The 18,598-nt window shown below is 38.6% G+C and overlaps 1 protein-coding gene and 1 long non-coding RNA gene across 12 annotated transcripts in view; one reads left to right on the plus strand and one right to left on the minus strand.

The window, feature by feature from the left end:
• Positions 1 to 18,598, plus strand: part of SGCD (sarcoglycan delta) — a 1,029,217-nt gene that overhangs the window by 962,050 nt on the left and 48,569 nt on the right. The window lies entirely within an intron of this gene.
• Positions 17,887 to 18,598, minus strand: part of LOC104006615 (uncharacterized) — a 46,799-nt gene continuing 46,087 nt past the window's right edge. For all 4 annotated transcript variants that reach the window (XR_010157390.1, XR_008548121.1, XR_680420.4 and 1 more), the window contains one exon: positions 17,887 to 18,316. This is a non-coding gene — a long non-coding RNA (uncharacterized LOC104006615). The remainder of the gene's footprint in view (positions 18,317 to 18,598) is intronic.

An 18,598-nucleotide genomic window follows, 5' to 3' on the forward strand; every position in this document is an offset into this window, starting at 1 on the left:
TGAAGAATCTGACCTATTATTCTAAGATCTCTTAGAACCCTCTTCTCTCCCCATCGTCCTTACACACAACACACACACACACACACACACACACACACACACACACACACACACACACACTTCACCATAGAAAGACATCCTGGTTTCCAGACGCTTGAGTGTCTGGCTATTCTCTGGACCTATTAAACAGCACTTAACACTGACATCTTTTTTTTTTAACATCTGAAGGTCACTTGCATGTGTAAAACATATTGCCTTAGAGGGTAGCAGCTAAAGATTGTGGGGTTTCCTTTAGGAGTGATGAAAATGTTCTAAAAGTGATTATGGTAATGTTTGTACAACTTCATAAATATAATGAGTCACTGAATTGCACACTTTACATGGGCAAATTATATGCTATATAAATTATATCTCAATATAGTTGCTTCAGAAACAGTATTTAGCATTTTGTTGTTGTTGCTTTAATGGTGCAGCTCCCTTGGACCCCTGACTGTGTGTCTGAGGAGATGGACAAGAACTACTTAGAGACATTCTGCTCCCCACATGTGTACTTTTTTGTTCTTCTCACATATTTCCTATACTTCAAAACCCTCCCTAGTTCACTCCTTGCCCCTCTCCCCCAAATCTCATACATTTGTGCTTAATCTAGGATTAGAATCCTGACTCCTCCTTTGGGAAACAGTTTAAACATGAGCTATTTCTGTGAAGTTCAGCAGCCAAATGTGAGTTAAGGAGCCCTGCCATGTGCTCATATGCTACCTTGGAGTTTCTCTATCTCTGCCTGTTTCACACTCTATCATAATTGCCTCCTTACTGGTCTGTGAGCTTTGTGAAAGCAGGAATCACATTCATTATGTCCACTAGTATATACCCAGTTCCTGGAAGATAGTATTGGATGGAGGATGGATGGATGGATGGATGGATGGATGGATGGATGGATGGATGGATGAGTGGGTGGGTGGAAGGGTGGGCAGACAGACCGACGGATACATGCATGACCCACTCTCTAATATATAGTTTAGGATTTTATTTCCATGGGATAAAAACTGATGGAAGCAACAAAGAAGATGTTTCTCTCTCTCAAGTCAGGAGAAAGAGGGGAGGAAGTCACTACTCAGATTGGTCATTTTGTGTTTTCAGAATCTTAATTTTTTTGAGTAGTGTGTAATGAAGGTTTTCTCTGGGCATAGTGGCTCATCCACATTTGCTATTATAATTGACCTAGCTCTGCTCTCCTGCTGCTTTCCCTGCTTGTTTATAAATTGGAGAACATCTTTCAACTTGGTGGGAGAGCTGTAGTCTAATAGGAACAGTAAGATGGCAGTATGTGTAGGACAATTTAGAAACCTCATTTCAGCTCAGATGGAATGGCCCACACTTTCTAGGCATGAAATCACTCATAAGAACAGAACCAAACAGAATGAGAACTTATTTACAGGACCAGCAGTCTCTAAGCAGGCTAGGGGCAGATATGACATGTTGAAAAAGTAAAGATTTCTCTGGCAACTGCCTCTTCTCTTTCTGTTTTCTCCCTCATGGTTCTCACAATGATCTCACCTTGCTACTAACTCAGTATCTCAAGCCCAGCTTTAAAATATTCCAACCCTTTAGCAAAGTGTAGCAATCAGCTGGAAGGAACCTCAGAGGCCACATGGCCCAACCTGCTGCTAATGCAGAACAGGAGTCCCTTCCACGGGTATTCTGAACAGATGGTATTCGGCTTGTGCTCTGTGCATCTCTAGCAATGATTATGCCTTACTGCAGGAGACAACTGATTTCCCTGTTGGAGGATGACTTGGAAAGTTTGCTTCAGAGAAGCAGAGTCTTAAAGTGCACAGCTCTGGAGACATACCAGCCCCGGAGTCCTGGTTCTGCTCCTAACCCATTGTGTGTCCTTGGGCAAGGTACTTAGCCTAGGTAAGCCTCATTTCTCTGTCTGTACAAGAGAAGTCAGTAATATCCGGCTTATTATATTTTGAAAACTAAATTAAAATACACACACACACACACACACACACACAGCATTTAGTATGTTGCCTGGAACATAGGAAATATCCAATAAGTAGTAGCTTAAAAATTAAACAAACCAAAGAGTTCTAAAAATATTGCTAAGATTGACATGACATTTGCAGACAGAGGTTAAGAACAGAATAAGCTCCAGCTACCATGACTGTTAAAGTCATCCCAGTATCTTATTCTGCTCTGTGTGACATCCCGCGACTCTACCTGGATTTGAAATTAAACATTCTGAACACTTTCTTAGTGAAAGAGACTTAAGGATCAAGACTTACTCAGCAGAGACGCTTTTGTATGAGAAATTGCTTGATGGCTGTCTAGACACAGACAGGATTTTTCTTTTTTAATGGGAATCAGGTATAGAGTGGGGTATCTATTTTTTTAAGGGAAAAGTGGAGTAGAAGAAGGTAAAAACTCCTGAGGTCCTGTCTGTGCCTCTGAGTCATCTTGCTTTGGCAAGCCTGTGGTTAGTACCACCACTGCTAGTGAATACCACTTAACAACAAAAAATCAAACAAATTAGTTTAGAAGGAAAGGCTGTTCCTTTACTATCAGTACCTGCATGCGGAGTTTGATGACTACAATTGTGATTTCAGTTCATTTTTTTTTCTATTTCTAAAGCTTGAAATTACCTAGCCAGTCAAGGTGATAATTGGAATCTCTGCCCAATCTCTAAAAGAAATTGGCTTGTTCTTCTCAAACAAAGGACTATTGTTTTTGATTTTTCTAAATTTCCTTGAATTATAATCAAGAGGTATATTTACAAGTAAGAAGACCATGCATGACTTAGGACCTAGCTGTCAGTTCAGGAAACCAAAAAAGAAATAAGGTTTATAATGACGACAAGATCCACAATCACTCACTTGTACTTCCTGAAAGGTGAGACAGCACCAGACCCTGTTCTTTAGAGTAGCTCTGAGATATAGAGGAGAGAGCTCTTGAGAAATATTCAAGTGTACTTTGATGGGTGCAGGGGACAAACCCTTTTCAATGTTTACTCTAGTGGCATTGATCAAGATCCCAGGCACTCCCTACAAAAGTGGCATTTAAGATAAGTAGTAGCTAAGTGAACAGTGGGGGAAAGTGTTTAGTGGGAGCAGAGGAGGATCAGAGACAAAAGAAGGCACGAAGAAAGAAGTCCAATCTGGTTGGAATGTGGAGGGTGGTCTTGACTATTGCCTGTCCCTACTCCATCATTCCCGCCCAACTAAACTCCATCCTCAGTCAATCTAATTCTTTGTCTACCCTCTGTCTTCACTGGGGCAGTAGACAATGGCCAAAGAACAACATACACTCATACTAACTAGTCTCTCTTTAACGTCATGTTTCCTAACCTCAAGTGGGTTGACAGTGCAGTCCAGAGATCCTCCAATGTGTCTTCGGTCTGTTCTCTGTTGTACCCTCCAAGAAAGCTACTTCATACCTCTCCTTTCTCTTCAAACCTTCAATATTTTCTTGCTATACCTCCTTCTCTTCTTGGTAGCTTTGTTTCCTTTTTCATGGGGAAAATATAGGTGTGGTCAAAAGATAGCTTCCATACATTCCAACCACAACATCTACCTGTGTGACTACCATCTGCTTTCCTCCAGTTACCAGGATAAACTGGCCATGTTCCTCTCTAAAACATCTTCTCAACTCCTGCAATGAATCTCATTCCTTTGCACCTATTCAAGGATGTTATTTCAACAGGTACCTACTGTCCCCTCACCTGTATCTTTGACTTTTCCCCCTGGATCATTACCATCAGTTGTAAAATATATTCTCATCCTCTATAAAAAAATAATGCTGGGCATGGTGGCTCACACCTGTAATCCCAGAACTTTGGGATACTGAGGCAAGAAGATTGCTTGAGGCTAGGACTTAGAGACCAGCTTGAACAACCTAGGGAGACTCCATCTCTACAAAAAATAGAAAATTAGCCAGGTGTAGTGGCACACCCCTGTGGTCCCAGCTTCTCAAGAGGCTGAGGCAGAAAGATCGCTTGAGCTTAGGAGGTCGAGCCTGCAGTGAGCCATGGTTGTGCCACTGCACTCCAGCCTGGGCAATGGAGTGAGACCTTGTCTCAAAAAAAAAAAAAAAAAAAAAAAGAGAAAGAAGAAACCTTCCTTAACTTGCATATCTCCCCTTGCAATCACCTCGTTAATCTGTACAGATTAATTATCTCATCTGCTTTCATGGTTTTAAATACCATCCCTCTGCTGATGACTCTTCATTACTTACCTCTAGCCCAGGACTTCTCCTGTGGATGGCAGATTTGTATGTGTGGAGTCCATGGGAATTGGATTTCCAACAGGTAAATCAAATGCTAACTTAGAACTTCTGTTTTTTCTACCAAGCCTGATTTGCTACTGTCTTTGCTGTCTCAGTAAATGGCAATTATGTTCTTCCAGTTGCTCAGACATGCATAAATAAATAAATAAATAATATTCTTTTCATGCTTTACATTTTTTTGGTCAGAAAATCCTGTTATTTCCATCTTAAAAATAATATCCAGCATCTGACCACCTCTCATCATTGTCACTACTACTCTACTGTTCAAGCTGTCATTATCTCTTGCCTGGATTATTGTACTGTAAATCATCTTCCTGCTTCCACAATTGACTGTTTATGCTTTTTGTGTTTCAGTCAAAGTCAGATCTTATCAGTTCCTTGCTCAAAAGTATCTAATTGGGGATGGGGGACACTGGTGATAGAGAAGGGAAGAGAGGCAGGGGAGGGAAGACCAGAGGCAAAGAGACTAAGTGTTTTTAAAGAATTAGACCATCATTCTCAGTAAAACGGAAAGCCTCTGAAGAGATTTAACAAGAGACTCACCTAGATTTTCATTTCACAAGGGTGTTTTGATAATATGTACAGACCTCAAAAAACAGTATGAGGATTTTTAGTACCCTTTAAGATTTGAGAACTTGAAGATTCCCAATAACCAATATTATAATGTATGTTTACAAAAAAAGCTAAAAGTGATAGCATCTGCATGAATTGACTATGGTTTTTCTTGAGGACATTAAATAGATTCAATCCTCAATTCTTAATGCTTTTATGAGAAGATATAACACACAAAAAATCAGATAGGTAGACTCAGAAAATCCATAGAACCAACTCAGTCTTATATTTTCAGATTATATTAGGGTTGCTTCTGTGATTTGAATCTCACAGACTTAAATGATGTTGCTCCCCTGTTTGCCTTGTATGTAAGAATGAGGCTTATGCAGGTAAAGTTCTTATCAATCAGTTGAAATTGCCTCATCCTTCTCTGGGTCTATATGCATTTATGCTGGTATTACAGGATGCAATTGATAATAAAATGTTGACTTAGTATTTTAACTATTGTTTACAACAGTGTTTAAGGGCTGGGTGACTAAAATTTGCTTCATTCATGCCACTGTGCCCTCTGCTTGGGATTAATTTTCTACTCCTAAACATGGAGGCCTACATTTCTAGTCTTCCTTAACAAGTCCTTATTGCTCAGTTTAATATTCTTCTCTTTATGAACTCTTTTACCCTTTTATTATAAATTCTACCTGGGCATCAAGTTAATGGTACAGCCAAAATGTGGATACTTTTCCTCCCAAGCCATCCTCAAACATACTCAGGGTGGGGAAGCGTACTGAAACTCATCCTAATAAAACCAAAACCAAAAGAATGTAACTTTCTTTGGAAAATGAATCTCAATAAAAAGCAATATGATTTTTGCTTTTTATTCATCAGGAAGCTGCCAAGTCAAATGGCTTTATACAGCTTCTTTTTCTTATGTGGCAATAGTTATATTTGAGGGGAAATTAAATATCCAAGTTTTAATAAAATGAGACTTTAATATTTTAATTTATATTTTTTGTTACCCTTCTTACTATGAGTGGGAGACAATTCTCATGGGTCTCTTGTATTTCTGCATGTCTTTTGAGTGAGGCATTAGCTGTCCTTTGTTTTAAACTATCTTCTCAATGATGTTGAAATGGTGAACAGCTTTAAAATATATAGTGTTTCCCACCAGAGCAAAGTGCAGCCATGCTTATTGCCCAGTGTAATGAAAATTACTATCTCCCTCCAGAGCAAAAGCCAGTAAAGTTACTGCCCATTAAAAAAGATTTGGTCTCCGTAAGCTCTGGGTTCTGCTCCTATAATATAAGCCACTGCATTTTTAGGCATCCATCTGGGCACATTTGTGTTTACCCCGACCCATGGGATTGGGGCAAGGGAAATTGACTCTGACATGATGTTGCTTGCAATGCTTGCTATGCCGCCAGTAATAACGTCCCTTGTTTCTGACCTGGAAGTCTCATGTCTCCTGCTAGCATCCATGAAACTGTGTCAGGCTACCTTGTTAGCTTGCAAGTAGGATGAAATCTCAGATTCTTCACAGTTATTGCTAACTATGAAAAACATACTTTTAAATACCGTTAAAACAAGAGAAAATAAAACAGATTTAGAATCTATAGTGGGTGATTCTGGAACATGAAACATATGCCTCAGAGTTTGCTCATACTTTTCTTTTCTTTCTTTCTTTTTTTTTTTTTTTTTTCTTTTTTACTTAAGCTATCCCTCTGCCTGGAATTTCCTTCCTACCACACGTTTATCTAAGTCATTCAACACTGGCATTTGGAAAGCTTTTTGAATAGCATTGCTTTTAACATGCATTTAAAAGATCAATGGCTCATGATGTGAAAACTGATTGAAATAAAGGGATTTATCCTTAGTTACAATTTTATACCATGCTAGGCAACGCTTTTACTAAGAAATGAATCATTTATTCTTTTACTTGAACATTTATTACGTACCTAGCTTGTGCCAGGTAGTGTGTTGAACCTTGAGGATACAGAGATAAGAAATTCTCCATTTGATGAAGCCCAGGAGTAAATGAATATAAAATAACAATATAATTATGTGACAAGTTCTGTGACAATATAGATCTTATAATTTTCTCCCACCATGTATAATGCCTTCCAGAGAGCAAGAGGTGGAGCCCCACACACCATGGCTTTGAGCTGCTTTTGTGGCTCCGTGTGTAATGTTGTGGTACCCTATGACTTTTAACCCGCCATACCTTCTTGTTTCATTGTCATATACCACTGAGGGAGGAATGAACCACCATATAGACACTTAATCAGTGAGAACTCTGGTTGCAAATGAAGGAACACTGAAATCAAGTGGACTCTTAAAAGGGTGGTGGAAGGTAACATTTGGCTCACATCACTGAAATATGATGTGAGAAGCAACTATTTTGATATTGAATGTCCAGACACTTTTGGATCCAGGCATTTAAATGATGTCATTGAAATTCCACTTTACTCTTTCTTTCCCAAGTTCCGTTTTCCCTCCTGTGGCTTCCATTCTCAGGAAGGCTCTTGCATAGTTCTGTCCAGATGTCCGCCAGGCTTCTATCCTATCATTTCATTCATCTCTGAAAGAAAGAGAAATAATCTCAACAATTCCAATAAAAATTCTGGTCATAAGTCCCAGTCACGTGACTTGGATCACATGCTTATTCCTAAATAAAAATGCCTAGCTAAGGGAGTCTAGTGCTTAGATTTGCCAAGGAAAGGTCATATGACTCTTCCTGGAGTTTGAGGGAAAAGTGGATCCACTCCAACCATGTAAGCGGAACACATGAAAGAGGTGGAGCCCCACAGAAATTCAGTTTGCTATAGCTAGATGAATGGGAAATGAATACTGGGCAGGTAAAAACAACAGATGCCTATTTACCTAAAGATACTTTTTATTCAAAATGTTCAAATATAGAAATATATATAAAAATATCTTGAAGTCACAAAATAGAAAAGTGGTTTATTCAAATATTTTAGTAAAGCAGGTATCAAGCAATGACAAGATACAAAATGGTATCTTCGTTTTATATTGCTTTAAATTTTGGTCTAAACTGTATAATATCATTAAAATACAGTGAAATATTAGCTGCACATTTTCCCTCATTTTATTATTTTTTAAATTCAGCTAATAATACCTATAGGATGCCTATGTGGTTATGCTCAAAATACTGCCATTCACCTTGTGGTAGCTTAAAAAAAAAAAGATTAAAAAAAAAAAAAAGAAAGACATTCTAAAGTACTAACCAACCTCAAAACCCTACCCAACTATTTTTTTCCCTATTAACATCAACCCAAATTACCAAATCTGATGTGAAAGTTTGAGATAGTATGGAAGAAGAGAAATGACATCTTAGCTCTTCCTTGAAGGTCTCTAATTTATAACAATTCATGCATAATAATGATTCAGCAAACTTTTATTAAAAACTTCTCTATATAATACACTGTTATAGGTATCCTTAATATAAAGTAGGTACTTTCTCAGATATTAAAGTTCTAATTTATAAATCAAGACATCTTCCTTTTATTATAATTTTATAAGTAAATTGCTAAAGAAATTCACTTGTGATAATAGAAATAAGGATATCTTTGGCAAATTGTACTGTTGCAAAATATATTTGCTACATTTTCTGGGAGGAAATTTATACTGTCCTGTCCATGTCAGGGAATCACGTGATTTGCTTTGACTGATCAAGTATGAGCTAAAGTGGCACATGCAACTTCTAACCAGAAACTTTAACAGCCCTTGCTTGGTTTTGCCATTTTCTCTCTTCTCCTCTGCTGGGATATCAGCAATTGTCTTCATATGTCATTGAAATACTGGGTCCTTGTTATTACGACATAACAACCTAAACTGACTGATACGAATCCAAAGATTTTAGAAGATACTGTATCATCTTAAATGTGATTACCCTTTTGATCTGCAAATGGAGAGCCCTTTTGCCACTCTCACCTGAAGGTCAGAGAGATATAGTCTGTACTGATTAAGAAGAACTCAATATCTTGGATATTGGTGATAAGCTGTGTGTGATTAGCTTGCACTGATTCTTCCTAGACATTGCATATATCTTAAAGAAGATGAGTTTCTTTGTCAGGACTCTGAGATCACAGGTATTGAATAGTCCCTCACTAATTTACTTCAGAGAACGCTAATATTTGACTTTGTGTCTTGGCTAGTCCTTTAGTAGTGATGTGACTTACATCTTGTCCTTCGCTACTATTTTGTAGTTTCTTGTTTTCATTCATGGTGAGTTCAAATATGTTTACTAAAATACTTCAATCAACCACCTGGTATAATCATATTCAATTTTGTAAGAAATTCTAAGGTAAAAGTCACTTGAAAGATAAATTTAAACCCTTACTATTTTCTTGCTCATCTCTATGAAGGATAGAGAAGTTTAGCATATTATCTACCTTCTGGATATATAATTTCAAATTATGTGCATCAATAGCAGGTACAAATTCCAACCCATAAGGATTATTATTTTTAAGGACTTAAAAAAAATTCATGCAGATCACCCATTCTTCTAGATAGCATAAACTTACTATCAGTTAATTCAAGACATCACTGTCTTCTCATCTCACTCTGATTGTTTATCTCAATTACAGTGGGATTACTAATGTCATGCAAGGCTTTTGGACAGTAAAAGTTGGGTCCTTGTCATTCTCCACGTACACTGTCACCTGCCACAATGCTTGTATTTCCCCTGATTTTTGATCATTGGTCTTTGATCATGATCAGTGTGTAGTTGTATCTCCTTAACCCCGCCTTAAGACCCCACACTACATCCATTTTCAATGTCACATTTCTGCCACCCTTAGGTGGTGGGAAACATTTTGCTCCTTCCTGTGCCATACTCAGAGGCACACTGAAACGTACTCCATCAGTTCTCTCTTCCAGGGATCCATTTCTTCTTGAAATCTTGACACTTTGCTGGCCTTTCCTGGGAAGAGGGTAGAGAATACATGTTCCCTCAGCAATCAGAGTCCCCAGAATTACCTGGAGGAATCAATAGTCTGCTCCTCCCTGCACTGGGAATTTTCAGGGAAACTGGAAATAGGGACTAAGGCCCATTCTCAGGAACTCCTTATTCTCTAAACTTTCCTCTGCTGTTCTAAGGTATCCTTTATCTGCAGATTGTTGATTCAGTCTGGTATATTACTCTGACTCTTCCACTGATCTTTCAGAACCCCTTGTTTATACCCTAATCCAGCCTTTTTGAGATGCAAAAGCCAAGAACTTGAAGTCTTACTGACTTCATCCTTCTGTCATTTCTTACTTAAAGTAGTTTGCATAGAATATAGTATTTGTTACCTGAACAGGGGAAAGAACAGAATAACAGAAAGTAACATGTATTCCAAAAAACACAACCACTTTTATATCAAAATATTATTCTATCACAGATGCATACATAAAAATGCATAGTCATAGATTAAACAAAACTCACAAACTTTGGGCTCTTGGCATAGCATGTTTTCATAAAAGGCCAGACATTTTTATATATAAATTAATATTTGTTTTCATTGGCCTTTCCATCTATTCCTGTCTGTATACCAGGGTGGCATTTTAGAACATATTAGAAATCTATGCCAACCAGCATGTCATGGAACACATTAACTGGCTTCATGCCTATTCTATTCAATAAAGTTATCTCTTTAGACTGACATCTTCTTCATCTATTATAATTATTACTCTCAGTAAAGAGTGCTAGAATGTGCTTCAATTTTACACATTTTAATGCACTATCAGATCTTACTACCAGACCCAGTCTTTTCTCTTTTAGTAAGGGAAGTTTTATGGTGATTCTAGACAGTTAGCTCTTGAACTAACATGAAAGAGCCAAAATGAACAAAATCAAATGAAGGATACAAGAAAATAGAAATAAATTTGAAATAATGTGTTCCTTGTTTATGAAAACTAGTCTGTATATTTTTAATAAACAATGAATTATTCCTTTCCTTTTAGGGATAATTATGAGAAAAATGTTGGAGTAGATCACTGGACAAGCCATTAATAATGTAAATTGAATCAATAATGATAGACACTAATTACAGGGAAACTGAAAAATAACTTTTAAACGCCATTTTTCTTTTTTCCCAAATGAGAATTCTGTGTACCTGAAAAAGCACTTGATTAAGGGTTTAAAAGAGGTACTAAGTCTGGCTCTGCTAGAAATAAGTAATTCACTTTATTTCTGTGAGCTGTATTTTCTTCAACAATAACAGAAGAGATTGGACTATGTCAGTGTTTCCCAAAGTGTGGAGAGCATACCACTGGTGTCACTCAGAATAATTTTAGGTTGTATATCAAATAACAGAGTGAGAGAGCCATTCTTTTTTGAATTCTACCATCCTGATCCTGATTAAGCCAAGGATTAAGTCTTGTGGTGCTAGTTTTGGGGTTACTTGGTGTTACTTGTTCTGCTTTTTGAGCATAAGAACGGACTTTGAAGTCAGAGCCTTTTGGTATGTAATAGCTTCTAGATAAAGCATTGTGGGTTTATTGTATTAATTTTTTGGTTATCTTCTTTGGGACAAGGGATGTTGATTTCCCATGTGTGATAATAGAACAAAGTTGCCTTTTAGTTTTAAGAAAAGCATTCTATTAAAAAAAAAAAAAAGGAAATGAAAATGCAGGTAGAATGTCCATGACTAAATTTTTGATACTGCTGGAGAGGTGATCTATAAGGACATTTCATAGAGTTCAATTTCATTTTGTTTTATTTTGGTTTTGGTCAAGGTGAAAGACAGCATGGTATAAGTTAAGTTGTCCTCCCTTTGGCTTATTAAGCAGAGTGCATAGTGGTAAAATGAAGTTCAGAATGTAAATTCAGAATATAAATAATACACGTCTTCTGGAGCATCAGTCTTACTTGAAGACTTCAACAGCTGAATTCACAGACACATAATGAACATACAAACAGATGTATTGAGGAATAGATGCTAAATTTGTTTGAATTTGCAGGATAAAGCACTACTCTTCAAATACATTGTTTGTAAATTTTGCTTATTGCAGAATTGAGCAAAGAGAAAGTGCACTATTTTGAAGGAGGGAATGTAAATACGTGTGTGTGTGCGTGTGTGAGAGAGGGACCTCACAGAAATGAAGTGAAAACCCCAAAAAGACAGTCAGATCCAGAGGTTTATATACCATTTTTAAAAACAGCAATAAATTCTTAGAGAAGTGACAAGACAAAGGAAGACAAAGGAAAGGGTTTTGAGCCTCTAGGGCAGTGAATTCTAGGAAAGTAAACATATGGGGAACCTAATGGAAGACAGGGGTTATTTTAGCAGGGCTTGTTACATATATTCCTCTCCTCTCGGTACCATCTATCAGCTAATAAGAGCCTAGAGTCTTGCTGAGAGCAGGTAGGGGGAACACCTTCACAAAGGGAAATTTATGCCCCTCTTTTAGACAAAAAAGGTGAAGATAGCTGCTTTCTGTGTCTGATGTTCCTCAGTTGCCTTCAACTCAAAATAATCCTTATGGCAGAGTGACATTTTGGATGGCATACTCTGATCCCCTTCAAGGACAATATGCAGAGGTCATGAAGACCATCTGGTGCCAAAAATAGAAAGACCCTGAAATTACAGAGTATTTCCACTGTGAGCACAGAAGTGATCCAGTCATGAATATATCTTGGAGTTTGACTAAAAGGAGCAGGGTCTGAATGAGGTCAAATTGCTCCCACTCCCTTCCTTGTTCACCTCCTCTACAAACTAACACTGCTGTAATGAGAGTAACTACATGCAAGTAAAGTACTTGCACAGAGTCACAATGGCTTGAGGCCTAGCCAGCTCTACCTTGGGAGAAAATCTGGGAAGAAAATCAGGAAAAAAGGGTTTGTGCTGAAGACAAAAACTGAAGAGAATAAGGGCTGGAGGGAAGAATTCAGAGTGATATGAAAAGGATTAAAATAATCCTATATACTTGAGAGTGTCTGGGGAACTGGTTTTATATCCCTGCAAGCCACCACTTGTATGAACAATGAATTATACTCTTGCACACTTGCTTTTTCTCCTTTCTTTGACCCATTAGTAATACTGCCAGGAAAGACACGTGGGTTTGAAAAGAGCAGAAATTCATTCTCCAGGTGATCTGTATTGTGTGCTTAGAATGGGGCAGTTGAAACTTCTTGGTACTTATGTTCCTGCCGCCCCCCAACCACCCTCCCACCCCCTACTCTGGGGAAATGGGAAGGGAATCAACAAGAAAAGCATACTGCATCTCTAAACTCCAACTTCACAGTCTTCTAGCCATAAAGGACTTTTGATAGAAGAGTTTGAAAAGCACTGAGAAAGGGACCAGGCTTAGAAAGTCTTGAAGCCCTTGTTTAGCATTGCAGCTGTGGGATCTTGGGAGAGTTTTCTTGCATCCTGAGCCTCCTTTCCTTATTAGTCTTACCCACCAAAGGTTGCAGGAGGTATTCCATGCCTGATAGAATAGTGGTAGAAAAAAAGGAAGCTAGGAGCTTTTTAAAAATTCAGAAAATGCATATATTTATACATAAACCAAGGCTTGGTGGAGAAGAGGTGCTCAGTAAATACTTGGTGAATGATTGGATGCCAGTGCTAATTCTGACACTCTCAGAAAAACCAGCCAAAATGTGCCTCTTTGAGAAAACAGTATTTTTATACCCTGTGGCAGTATTACTTGGTTACACCAGGTACTTTGAAAAATACTTCCATTTTTCAAATCCAGAGCAACATTCTGAGGTGTGCTATGAAAAAGCCAAACTCTGCAAAATATTCGAAGAGATTTATGTTAAGCCAAATATGAGGACTATGACCCATAACACAGCCCCAGGCGGTCCTGAGAACACGTGCCCAAGGTGGTTGGGTTATGGCTTGGTTTTACACATTTTAGGGAGACATGAGACATTAATACATGTAAGATGTGCAATTGGTTTGATCTGGAAAGGCAGGACAACTCAAAGCAGGTAAAGGTGGATTCAAAGATGTTCTGATTGGCAGTTGGTTAAAAGAGTTAAGTTATTATCTAAAGATCTGGAGTCAATAGAGTGTCTCGGTTTAGATAAGGGATTGTGAAGACCAAAGTTCTTACTATGTAGATGAAGTCTCATAGGTGGTCATCTTTAGAGGCAATAGATGGCAAATGTTTTCTATGCAGACTTTCAAAAGGTGCTGGACTCTCAGCTAATCTCTTCAGGATCAGAAAAAGACCTGGAAAGGGAATAAGATTCTCTACAGAATGTAAATTTACTCCATAAGAGACAGCCTTGTCAAAGAGATATATTTTGGTGTAAAATACTTTTCTTTCTTTCAGGACCTGCTATTTGTCATGTGATACTATACTACAGTCAGGTTAGAATTTGGTATCTTATTGCCACAAAGGGTCTGTTTGGTCAGTCTTAAGATCTCTGTTTTAATGTTAATACTGGTCAGTTGTCCCTGAATTACCAAGGGAGAAGCATATAATGAGGCAAGTTTGATGCCCCCTTTCCATCATGGCCTGAACCAGTGTTTCAGGGTTTTTTGGAATCCCCTTGGTTAAGAGGGGGGGGTCCATTCAGTTCTTTGGGGGGCTTAGAATTTTATTTTTGGTTTGCAGGTGCTTTACAGTGTTTGCCCCATAGAGGCAGAGTTCTAGAATTTCCTACTTTAGTAACATTTAGTAAACATTGTGTGTCCACATGGCCACCATTGATGTAGCATCGATGGCTTACTACTAAGTTCCTGCAAATGTATCTCTCATTATATTCCTTAGAGAGCAAGCACAGATAAGAAGGAAAGTGAAGATGGGTAAAAACTAACTTTTTGACGCAAGCATCCCTGGCACCCTTCAGTATCAACGTAAGTACTTTTTAATCAATTGTATTTTGCCAGAGGATGGGCCTCTGTTAGGAGCAGTAATTGCTGCACTTCACTTCTTGCCGTGACTTCAGGGAAAGGTTGACCCCAGGCACTGACCTGAGTTTACTTGGCAAGAGATCCCTGAGGGCTTTCATCTAGTACAATTTTTGAAATCAGCTTTTATATTTTGTTGACTTTCTGAAATTCTCCAAAGCAAAATAAATCTCTCTGTAGAGGTGTTATAGGAAAAGGGTCCTGATCCAGACCCCAAGAGAGGGTTCTTGGATCTCATGCAAGAAAGAATTCAGGGCAAGTCCATAGACTAAAGTGAAAGCAAGTTTATTAAGAAAGTAGAGGGATAAAAGAATGGCTACTCCATAGACAGAGCAGCCCTGAGGACTGCTGGTTTTTATGGTTATTTCTTGATCATATGCTTAACAAGGGGTGGATTATTCATGCCTCCCCTTTTTAGACCACATAGGCTAACTTCCTGATGTTGCCATGGCATTTGTAAACTATCATAGTTTGGCAGGAGTGTAGCAGTGATGCCAACCAGAGGTCACTTTCCTTGCCATCTTGGTTTTGGTGGGTTTTGGCTGGCTTCTTTACTGCAACCTGTTTTATTAGCAAGGTCTTTGTGACCTCTATCTTGTGCTGACCTCCCGTCTCATCCTGTGACTTAGAATGCCTTACCCATCTGGGAACAGGTCTCAGCCTTATTTTATCCAGCCCCTATTCAGAATGGCGTTGCTCTGGTTTAAATGCCTCAGACAGAGTCATGACAGCCTTATGTATTTCTCTGGCCAGTGGTTCCAGGATGGGGTAAGGTATGCTGCAGGCTTGGCAGATCTTTGGAAAACTTGTTCAAATGAGCTGTTGGTATACAGAGTGTTGTGGCAGTCACAGAACGCTGTCTTCATCTTATGAAGTCATATTCAAAAAATTAAAGTTTATTTTCCCAAACAAGGTATTGTTTCCATTTAACTATACCAATCGACTTCTGTATTAGGTAGGAACCGTTGTTTGCAAATATTAGAGACTAGACAGATGTATGTTAAGAAAAAGTAGAGATAAATGTATCATCTTGCCAGGTTTCTCACAGAATCCAAGGACCAACATCCAGTTTCTCAGGAAACACTAGAGGCAAGGTCTGGGCTCGACTCCATCTCCTCTTTTTGCTCCCCAGTTCATGCAGCAGAGCAAACCCAGGTCTTTGTGGTACACACCAAGCCCTTGTGCTCCACCCTTGGACTTCTGTGCCATTCCACAGGCCCCTCTTCCTTCAGAGCAGCATTCCCCAACCCCTTTTCCAGGACAGCCTGGCTTCCCACCCACGGTCTATCAATCACCTCACTTTTCCTTTCATTGCACTTAAACCAGTGGGAAACTGATGAGTTTACTTGCTATCTATCCCCCATACTTGAATGTAAGCTTCATGAGAAGCTTATTCATGTCTCTCTTGCCATCATCTAGAGAGACAAATGCTTCCCACATGGTAGGGTCTGAATAAATATTGACTGAATTAATATATAAATACAGGTTCAGCTGTGAGGGACCCAACAATCAACTTTCCTATAAGGTAGAAATCCCCTATGATTAGGGGTAGCCGGGCAGGTACAGGAGACTATTATGAGTGAGGAGATACTCCCCAAAATGTCCACTACGACTTGGCTAGGTAGGACAGACCAGAATTTCCTTCCCTACCCATCAGTGAATGTTTGATAATTTGAGTTTATAAAATAAACTGGCAATAGACCAGTTAACAGGAAAGAAGGTATACATATTTATTAACACATGTATGGACATGGGAGTTAGTTATACACGAAGAGTGAGACTCAGAAGAGGGGCTTAGATGACTGAAGTTTTTATACTATCCTGGGGGGACAGGAAGAATATGGACTTTGAACATGTCAGGAGGGGGTTATAGGAGGGAGAGAGGAGGAAAGGCCTGGGAGTGAAGGGGTCCTGTTAGGCAGATGAAACCTCTCAGGTAGCAGCTCTCAGAAGGAACAGACAGGAGCTTGTGGTAAATGCTTCTCTGTCAGAACCTTATATTGTCAGACTTCAGCCTCCTTTTCCTGTGAGTTAATCTTTCCTAGATCCAGATAAGAGGTCCTCAGAGAAAGTCTGTTTGCATCTGTTGTTTACTTCATTTTACTAATGTGGATTTCCTCTCCAGATGCAAATCTCCTGAACAAAAGGGCAGCTTTTCAAGGCTATTTTTGTGATCTGCAGTCCCTCAGAACAGGCATCTCAAAATATGCCAAAGGAGTTGAGATATTCTGGTTTCTTTCAGCTAGGTTAGCCAACTTCTAGTATTTTCCCAACTAAACAAGGAGTTACATATTACACAGTGGCCTTGCCTTTGAGCTGCTTAATCCTAATCCCTTCACCAATCCAGTGATTCCACCAGCTCAAAGAGCTAATTGTGGTATTCACAGAGGATCCTGGTATGAGTCCCAATTGTGTCAACTAAATGCTCTAGTTTCCTATTCACTCCAGCATACGTGAAAGGAATTGCAAATTATAAGCTTGGGATTCATATTTATAGTTGACCCTCATTATTCACAAATTCCATACTTGTGAATTTGCCTGTTTCTAAACTTTATTTGTAACCCAGAATCAACATTCACTGTGTTTACACATTTATTTATGGACATGTGTAGAGCAGTAAGAAATTGGAGTCATCCAACATACACACTCCCAGCTGAGGTGGAACCAGGTGATGTTCTGCCACTTTGTTTCAGCTCTTCTTGTAAACAAGCATCTTTCTTCATGGTCTATTGATTGCCACATTTTTTGCACTTTTGTCCTTTGATTTTGCTGTTGAAAATGGCCCCCAACTATAGTCCTGAAGTGCTGTCTAGTGTTTTTAAGCACAAGAAGGCTGACATGTGCCTTATAGAGAAAATATGTGTTAGATAAGCTTCATCAAACATGAGGTACAGTCCTGTTGGCTATGAGATCAATATTAATGAATCAATACTATTTATTAAATAAGGTATCTTTAAACAGAAACACACATAAAACAAAGTTATGTATTGATCAGTTGACAAAAATGTCATGACCAGAGGCTCACAGAAACCTAAGCCTATGTTTCCCCTAGGAGCAGTGGCTCAAAGGAAAAAGGACTTAGTACCCGTGATTCCAGCATTCGAAGTGCCTTGATAAAACATAACTGTTGTGATTAATGAGAATTGATCGGATGTGTTAATCCAGTGAAATTTAGTTCAAGGGATTTTCATACCTGTTTTTATTTGCTACATCATGTAGATCTCAGTTGAAGCACATCTTTTTCTCAAAACAAGCCATTCAGAACACAAATCTTTTATTTTTTTTAATATGCATCCTTTCAGAGAATCATTCTGTTTTTCTTTACCACTTGTCTACATTGATCCCAGGCCATTGGTGTCAGGTTTGTGAGAATTGTATAAATATATCCATAAATATCGGGAGTGCAAGCACTGTTCTACCGTTGACTGGAGAAACAGAGATTGTATTTCTTTAGTTCACTGTTGACAGGCTCAGGAAAGGGCTCATTGAGCCATAAAAGTTGACATTTGGCACAATTCATTCCACCTCCAGAGTAGCGAAGCTTCAGGAAACCATCTTCCATTCTTTCTAACGTTTCTGGTCAGTCATCATATGGCTTGCCACTTGTCTTGGTCCTGAAATTAATTAAGAAATAATAATGGAAAGGGGAAAGTAGGAAATAGGTAAGATGAATAATGATTAAATTCAATGCAATTATTATGAATTGACTCTAGAGTAAATGGAAAGGACAGGAGATGATAGCCTTTAAGACTGGTGGAAACTCATCAGCAAAGGGTAATTTGGTTGCTGAAGTCAGGCTTCAAACTCAGTGAGGATTATGCAGGGCACAACTGAAAAGAAAGGTGGACTTGTTACACTTGCACAATTAGGGCTTGCAAATGGTCTTTTTCAGTCAG

Source organism: Pan troglodytes, chromosome 4, assembly GCF_028858775.2.
Source record: "Pan troglodytes isolate AG18354 chromosome 4, NHGRI_mPanTro3-v2.0_pri, whole genome shotgun sequence".
Classification (NCBI taxonomy): domain Eukaryota; kingdom Metazoa; phylum Chordata; class Mammalia; order Primates; family Hominidae; genus Pan; species Pan troglodytes.